General features: G+C 40.6%; 1 long non-coding RNA gene across 1 annotated transcript; it reads left to right on the plus strand.

Moving 5' to 3' along the window:
- The first annotated feature begins 582 nt into the window (after positions 1-582).
- Positions 583-7,845, plus strand: LOC147361881 (uncharacterized). The gene is made up of 2 exons (XR_015137692.1): positions 583-690; positions 6,766-7,845. It is a non-coding gene; the product is annotated as an uncharacterized LOC147361881 (long non-coding RNA).
- The last annotated feature ends 741 nt before the right edge of the window (positions 7,846-8,586 follow it).

Raw genomic sequence — 8,586 nt, forward strand, 5'->3', positions numbered from 1 at the left:
GTCTTCCTGCTAAAATGAATACTGAATTAGCAGAATCTGGATTGAACTGGAGTGTTGGTCAGAAACAACTGGTGTGCCTTGCCAGGACTATTCTCAGGAAGAATCAGATATTGATTCTTGACAAAGCCACATCATACGTGGATCCAAGGTGTGGAGCTGAGCCCCTGGAAGTCTTGAACTGATTTGTAAATGTGGTAAATAGAAAACATTTAGTGAATCTTCAAAGTGTTTCTAAGTGCTCGCTTGTCCTCATGAATATCTGTTGATAATATTAATTCCAGAACACAAAGGAAAAAACCAAGATATGTTATATGGTGTTAATGTTGTTATGAAGCACCCTAAGAAAGTGGAATTCCTAAATCCAGCTCCTGATAGTTTCAAGCAATTTGGAGAGAAGACTAATTTTCCATCATTTTATGCAAAATAGTAAATTTCTAAGTAGACTTTTTATATTTAGTTTTTTAGGAAAAAGACTAGGTGTTAAAGTATTGATTTTTAAAAACATTGTAAAATATCATATAATATTTTTAAGTCTTAAGTTTGTTTTCCTGTGTTTTGAACTAAATCAACCTCTTTGTTTCTAGAACTGATGAGTTAATACAAAAAAAAATTCATATGAGATTTTCCCAGTGCACTGTGCTGACTGTTGCACACAGGTTGAGCACCATTATTGACTGTGAATGGATAATGGTAAGACCCTCACCATTTTAGCTGTTTCCATTTATGTTCAATTTTCAATGTATCTTTCCTTGTAAAATTTGATAGAAACCTCCATTAATTTTTCTCTTAGTTTCTTCTCTCACTCCTAAAAATTACTCAAGTACTTAACTGTACTTTTAGAATGCACTATTAAGTAATATATCCAATAACCTTATATTTTCATAGTAAAAGTTTATTTGAATTGTCACTTTTTTTTTTTTATGATGGCCAACCATTAAAATATTCCAAACCCAAGTTATATCTCCATATTTTAGTGGGGTAGAACACACTCATTTTCACTGTGTCATAGTTGTTTCAGCATTTTTGGATTCCCTTATCAAGAAAATAGACTCTAATTTAGACTGTCAGGAGTTTGATGGCTAAAGTTGTAGAATTTCTCAGGAGTCCATGAGAAGAAAAGGCCTAGTGAGAAAAACAGTATTTTTTAACTGAAAGGATTTAATATAAGAAATGTATTACATAGGGATTAGCGGACTAGAAAAATGAAACACTGGGGTAATGATTTTAGAAAGCAGCTACCATAACCTTGGACAGATCTCCAGACCTGAGAACTAGAAAGAGGGGCCCTAAAGAACTGATGCTCAGACCTCCAAGGAGAGGTCACTGCCCGGTTGCTGGTCACATTTGTGAGGGAGCAGGATGGGGTTGGTTCTCCAGGTGCTAATAGCTGGGAGCTGGAGTCAGGTCCCAGTGCTGAGGTGATGCTAGTAGCAGAATCAGGTAGCACATTAGCTGTGTTTCCCACCTTCAGTCTCTCTTTAGTGCCCCCTACTGGCAGGACCTAACAAAGGCCACCTGACAAAAGAGTCTCTGAATTGTTGCAGTGACTTGCAGAGACCCAGCTTCTGCATCACAGATGAGAGTTTGGAAAGAAAGGCAAATAAGGGATGAGAGACTAAATAAACAATAAGCGAGCCTTTACACAATACCTCTGTTCTGCACACATGGCAGGTTCCAGGCTTTGGTCTCTGGATATCTGTCTAGTATCTTCCTTCCAGGTTTGGTTAGCTCTTTCTTCCTTAGTAATTTAATATTTCCTTCCTTAGCTCTATTTCCTTCCTCCATCTATTCCTTTTCTCTCTCCTTTTTGTTTTATCTCTTTCCTTGTCCTTTCCCTCTGTTGCTTGCTCAGTTTCAATAAATGTTAGGATGTGGCTTCATAAAATAAGAAAAGCATCCCTCAAAGGAAAAACTTTGGGTAGCAAATAATCTCAAGGAATGAAAGATACTTTAAGGTATTTAGATGGTTCATATAAAACAGGCAATAATCACTAATGAGTGGCAGTAATACTCAGAGTTCTTTACATCTAATGATAATAGAACTACTTCTTTTGACTTGGGCAGTTCCTGGAATATCACCTCCCACTCTACCTCACATGCATTGCCAAATGGGACATCAGTGGGGACACTGAGTAGATACCAGGCTGTCAGCACTAAGGCAGTGACTGTAGCCTCACTCTCTGAGCTGGACATGCACAAGAGCGAGCTCTGGGGAGGCAGATAACAGGAGTGTGGCATCCTCAACCAAAGGGATGCTCTAGGCTCCAAACAGTGCATCTGGTCACCTGGACTAGACATCACAGTAGGAAGCAGGCTCTATCTGCAGACTTTCATGAGGAACAGGGTGACATTCAAGATTACCCAACACTGACACTTAATTTCTAGAAATGTTTTGTCTCAGGCATCCTTAGTCGTTCATTTTGTGTTCTTGATGCTAATTGGAAAAGTAACTTTTTATTTCTAGATTTTACCTGTCACTTTGTTCTTATCTCTCAACATGCACTTCAGAATTGTCCCCTCAGTTCAGTTCAGTTCAGTTGCTCAGTCGTGTCTGACTCTTTGCGACCCCATGAATCGCAGCACGCCAGGCCTCCCTGTCCATCACCAACTCCTGGAGTTCACTCAGACTCACGTCCATTGAGTCAGTGATGCCATCCAGCCATCTCATCCTCTGCCATCCCCTTCTCCTCCTGCCCACAATCCCTCCCAGCATCAGAATCTTTTCCAATGAGTCAAATCTTCGCATGAGGTGGCCAAGGGACTGGAATTTCAGCTTTAGCATCATTCCTTCCAAAGAACACCCAGGACTGATTTCCTTAAGAATGTACTGGTTGGATCTCCTTGCAGTCCAAGGTACTCTCAAGAGTCTTCTCAACACCACAGTTCAAAAGCATCAGTTCTTCAGTGCTCAGCTTTCTTCATAGTCCAACTTTCACACCCATACATGACCACTGGAAAAACAATAGCCTTGACTAGACGGACCTTCAACTCCATTATTCCATTATAAATAAATGATGCTGTGAAATTTACCTATTTCAAGCCCTTTGTCAGGCTTTAGACATAGCAGCATAAAAATGGCTTTATCTCCAGCTAAGTTAAAGGTCTGTTCAATTAAATTCTTTGCTTCTAAATGTACCCTGAAGATTTATTTTTGGTTTTTGCTTTTATAGCATTAATGGCATTAATGGTAGAAGATTCTTTTTATTATCTAATTCTTAGAAATACTGTCACCTTGGAATGTATGGTTGGTTAGGGAAACTGAGGAAGGACAGAATTTGGACATGTCACCTGGTCTCTAGTATTTCCCATTTTATTGTTTTCCTCTATTTCTTAGTGTTGATCACTGAGGAAGGCTTTCTTATCTCTCCTTGCTTTTCTTTGGGACTCTGCATTCAGATGAGTATATTTTTGCTTTTCTCCTTTAGCTTCTCTTCATTTATCAGCTATTTAAATAACCTCAGATATGCAGATGACAGCACCCTTATGGCAGAAATTGAAGAGGAACTGAAGAACTTCTTGATGAACATGAAAGAGGAGAGTGAAAAAGCTGACTTAAAACTCAGCATTCAAAAAACTAAGATCATAGCATCCGGTTCCATCCCGTCATGGAAAAGAGATGGGGATAGGATGGAAACAGTGACAGACTTTATTTTCTTGGGCTTCCAAATCACTGCAGATAGTTACTGCAGCCGTGCAATTAAAAGACACTTGCTCCTTGAAAGAAAAACTATGACAAGCCTAGACAGCATATTAAAAAGCAAAGACATTACTCTGCCGAAAAAGCTCTGTCTAGTTAAAAGCTATGTTTTTTTCCAGTAGTCATGTATGGATGTGAAAGTTGGACCATAAAGACAGTTGAGTGTCAAAGAATTGATGCTTTTGAATGGTGGTGTTAGAGAAGACTCTTGAGAGTCCCTTGGACTGCAAGGAGATCCAACCAGTCAATCCTAAAGGAAATCAGTCCTGAATATTCACTGGAAGTACTGATGCTGAAGCTGACACTCCAGTACTGTGGCCACTTGATGCGAAGAGCTTATTCATTGGAAAAGACCCTGATGCTGGGGAAGATTGAAGGCAGGAGGAGAAGGGGATGACAGAGGATGAGATGATTGGATGGCATAACTGACTCTATGGACATGAGTTTGAGTGAGCTCTGGCAGTTGGTGATGGACAGGGAGCCCTGGTATGCTGCAGTCCATGGGGTTGCAAAGAGTCAGACATGACTGAGTGACTGAACTGAACTGAACTGTCACCTGGTCAGTCCTAAAATGTTATCATCAGCACCTGATCTGCAGATGTGAACATATGTATCCTCTGAACACAGCAGCTTTGTTACTATTATCAAAATATGTTCATTTGTTTATTGCTTTACATACCGATTTGTTGTTTAGTGGCTCAGGAAGCTCAGGCTTCCATGTCCTTCACTATTTCCTAGAGCTTGCTCAAATTCATGTCCATTGAGTCATGCCATCTAAGCAGCTTATCCTCTGTTCCCCCTTCTCCTTTCAATCTTTCCCAGTATCAGGGCCTTTGCCAGTGAGTCAGCTCTTCACATCAGGTGGCCAAAGTATTGGGACTTCAGCTTTAGCATCAGTCCATTCAAGGAATATTCTGGGTTGATTTCCTTTAGGATTGACTTGTTTGATCTTCTTGCAGTCTAGGGACTCTCAAGAGTCTTCTCCAGCACAACAGTTCAAAAGCATCAATTTTTCAGTGCTCAGCCTTCTTTATGGTCCAACTCTCATATCCACACATGACTTCTGGAAAAATCATAGATGGATCTTTGTAAGAAAAGTTATGTCTCTGTTTTTTAACACACTGTCTAGGTTTGTCATAGCTTTTCTTCCAAAGAGCAAGTGTCTTTTACTTACCAATATCTCCTGGTAAATTTCTATAATCTCAAATTTTTCTGTTGGTCAATGTCTATGAACAAATCTCTAAAATACTTTTATGAAGCAATGTTTTGTTCATTGCTCCCCAATTTTCTAGTTTTGTCCCACTCTACTCTCCCGCCTTCCTTTACAGCTAAAATCACACTGATGGTCTTTCAGTTCTCCAAATTCAGTATTCACTATCTTACAATGTTCCCTCTCTAGACTTCTGGCTTTGTCTAAGGTGCCTATAGAGGAAATGGTGAGATGGTGGGACTTGGGGTAGATAAGGAAGTGAAGCCAAGTGGACTGCATGATGGATTGAACATGGGATCTGAATGCAGAGAAATAAGTTGATGTAAGTCTCTGGGTACAGAGACTGAGTATCTGGGTGAGTGGGGAAGACAGAGAAAGAAGGGAGATGCAAGGGTTCTCTTTTGAGCCTGTCACCTTTGTGATGAATGACCTTGTTTCCAGGAAAGGATCTTACCCTTCACTGTGGAGTAGCCCTTCCCACTCCTGTGTTGGGAGACCTTCAGTTTAGGGCTCCCTGCTTGAGGTCATCAGGGATGTCACAGGGAGGTCCCACCAGGAGATGTAAACTTGGCCACTTGTTTGTATTTTGTTCTGAACTGATTGTGGTTGCTGACTCCTCTGGTAGGAACGGCAGGATTAGACCTCAGGGCACCAAGAGACAGGCATCCCCCAGTTACAGAGTTGGGGATTGTCCTCTGTGCTCCATTCACCCCAGGTGTAAAGCTTGGGTACTTTTCTAGGGCTTCTGCTTACCAGTTGGCTTTCACTTCAGCAAAAACATCACCAGTAATGTTCTTCCTCAAACCTTTAATTTTTGAGGTAATCTTATTTTTATTCTTGCTTTAGAAATATAGACATACCTTGTTTTATTGTGCTTCCCAGATACTGCATTTTTACAAATTGAGAGCTTGTCACATACCTGCATTAAACAAGTCTATGGGTGCCATTTTTCTAGCATCATTTGCTCATTTTGTGTCTCTGTGTCACCTTTAGGTAATTCTCACTATATATCAAACATTTTCACTATCATTGCAGTTGCTCTGGTGATCTGTAACATCAATGATCTTTGATATTACTACTATGATTTACTGAAGTCTCTGATGATAGTTAATATTTTTTAGCAATACCTTATTTTTAAGTTAAAGTCTGTACATTATTTTTTTTTTCAGGCACAATGCTATTGCACACATGCTTTGGTACAGTATAATGTAAACACAACTTCCACATGCCTCAGGAAACCATAAAATTCATGTGACTCACTTTATTGTGATGTTCCATATATTTTGGTATTCTGAACCTGAGCCTGCAATAGCTCTGTACCTATTTTCTTTCTGGAAAGCAAGTGATTGTCTTTTCTGAAACCTTTAAGGATGTAAAAAGAAGTCAATCTGCTGCAAAGTCTAATGCTTCAGAGGTTGGGCCATCAGCCTGGAGGAGGGGCTGTAGAAGTGACAGATGTTTGATTTTCTTGAATGTTTGATTTTCTTAAATCAAGACATTTCCCAATGCTGTGTATCTTATAAGTAGCCCTCAAAGCTCAGAGTCTGCGAGCTAAAAGCACTAACTAATGATAACAACCCCAAAGGCCCTGGGCAGAATATAAAATGCTACAGACTGTTCAGTTCCAGTAATCATAGTCATGATTAAAACTTTCATTTTCTTCCTTTCCTATAACTATATAATGATGAAAGGCTGGGTTAGGCCTTTGTATGCCTAGCAAAACAGAGTAATCAAACCATTTAAATACCACCAATCCTACACTCAAATTCTCCCTGTCCTTCCCTTTTTGAAATATTGTCTGAGTTATGTGTTACTGGGAGACATTGTGTGCTAATGGGTGTCTTTCTGCTGTTAACAGGTTTTTGATTCAGGGAAACGGGAAGAATATTATCCGCTATATGACTTGCTGCAAGATAGAAACAGCCTATTTTACAAGATGGTGCAACAACTGGGCGAGACAGAGGCTGCTGTCCTTGCTAAAAGGGCAAAATAGGTGAGCTTGCTGCGGGAAGCTGTAATTAAAATTCGCCTCCAGAGTTCACTCTTCACAGGCTCTCCACCAAGGGTCTGGGAAGAAGCACCCTGTGTTCTTTTCAATAGAAGTCTCCAGAGAGGAAGCTTCATGACTGGGTCTTAACAACACAGGGCAGGTGGAAAGCAGGTCGGCTGAGAATCTGCAGCAGTGCTGGGGGTGGGGTTGGGATGTGTGCACCCTTCTGTGTGCATGCACCGGTGCCTGAGACAGAGATTTTGGATTCAACTTTCCACATGTTTGGACTCTGGATTTAGATTCTCATGGAACATAGAACATTCTCATTTTGCAGACCCTTTACATTCATTCTGATTGGTGCTAGCACCTTTGTGATACAAGTTCTGTCAAGGATATACAGGACATTTGAGAGTTTAAGGGAAAAAAACTTGGAAGATTTTGATTCTAGGAAGATCTTCCAGAGAAAAGTAGGTCTTTTCTGTTTCCTAATCTGTAAAGAAAACTCTTACCTGATATTATTACTATCTTCTCAAATCTTTGTTGTTTAGAATTAGGTCCATTTGCCCCCCATGTTTCCTCTACCTTCTAGAAGGTGAAATTGTTATCAGTACAAATCAAGAACTCACAATACATTCACACTGAGTCCAGAGTGGTGCTTGAAGTTTTACAAAGCACTTTCACAGAGATGAGGTGTGTGAAGTGCTCGGCATGGTATGTGGTACGAGGAAGGGGCTCAGTGAGTAACATTCAGGTCACATGGTATCTTCATAACAGAGGTATAGTAGTAACCAAGGTCTGGCTTAAGAGAGTCTTTCTGGGACAAGGTGGGAGTGGGATTCGGGTTGACGGGAAGATGGAGGGAAGGAAGGTTTGATGTTCATGCCCCTTAACAAGTGGTTCAGGGTGGGATGTGGCTTCCCTATCAAAAATTTATCTCTGGGTATTAAATTATGGATGTATTTTCCCTTCGTCATACTTTTATGCACAGAGAGGGAGTTGCTAAGGGAGGCTGGGTGCTGTCCTAGGTACTGCATTCTGTGTCGAGCCTGAGAACACTTCTCCTGTCACATGGTAGCCAAAGTAGGGCCAGTCACCGAAGTTCATAGGGTGGCAGAACCTAACTCTTAGATTTCAGTCCTGCCAGTGGCTCAGGCCACCTCTACAGAATGAAATACATTTTTGAATTCTCATGCCATCTTAACATTATTTCTGCATACTCTGCAACCTCTTAGGAGGCCAAACTGTCAGATTATCAGTTTTTTGAAAATGCAAGCATCAGGTATCAATGTATTGTTCAGAGCTATAACATCGGGAGAATTAGCCTAAGTCACAAGTCTTTCGCTCTAATAGAACATAATTCATTCATCTGAAAAGAAAACCCAACATCTGGGAGAAGCTGCTTCCACTTCTTGAACTCCTAGCTCAGGTGAGCTGATCACTGTCTGCTTGACCCTTTTTGGATGATTCATGAAATAGTAGAGAAAGTCCCTTTTAGATACATAAAGCTAAAGGAGGCAATAGTTTGTTAGGGCTGCCATACAAATACCAAAGAATAGGCGACTTAAACAGCAGAAACTTATATCCTCACAGCCCTGGAGGTTAGAAGTCTGAGGTCAAGGTGTCAGCAGTGTTGGTTTCCTCTGAGGTCTTGCTCCTTGTCTTGTAGACACCATCTTCCCTCTGTGTCTC

Source organism: Bos grunniens, chromosome 12 (assembly GCF_055505025.1).
Source record: "Bos grunniens cultivar Pamir isolate PY7600 chromosome 12, Bosgru_T2T1.0, whole genome shotgun sequence".
NCBI lineage: Eukaryota > Metazoa > Chordata > Mammalia > Artiodactyla > Bovidae > Bos > Bos grunniens.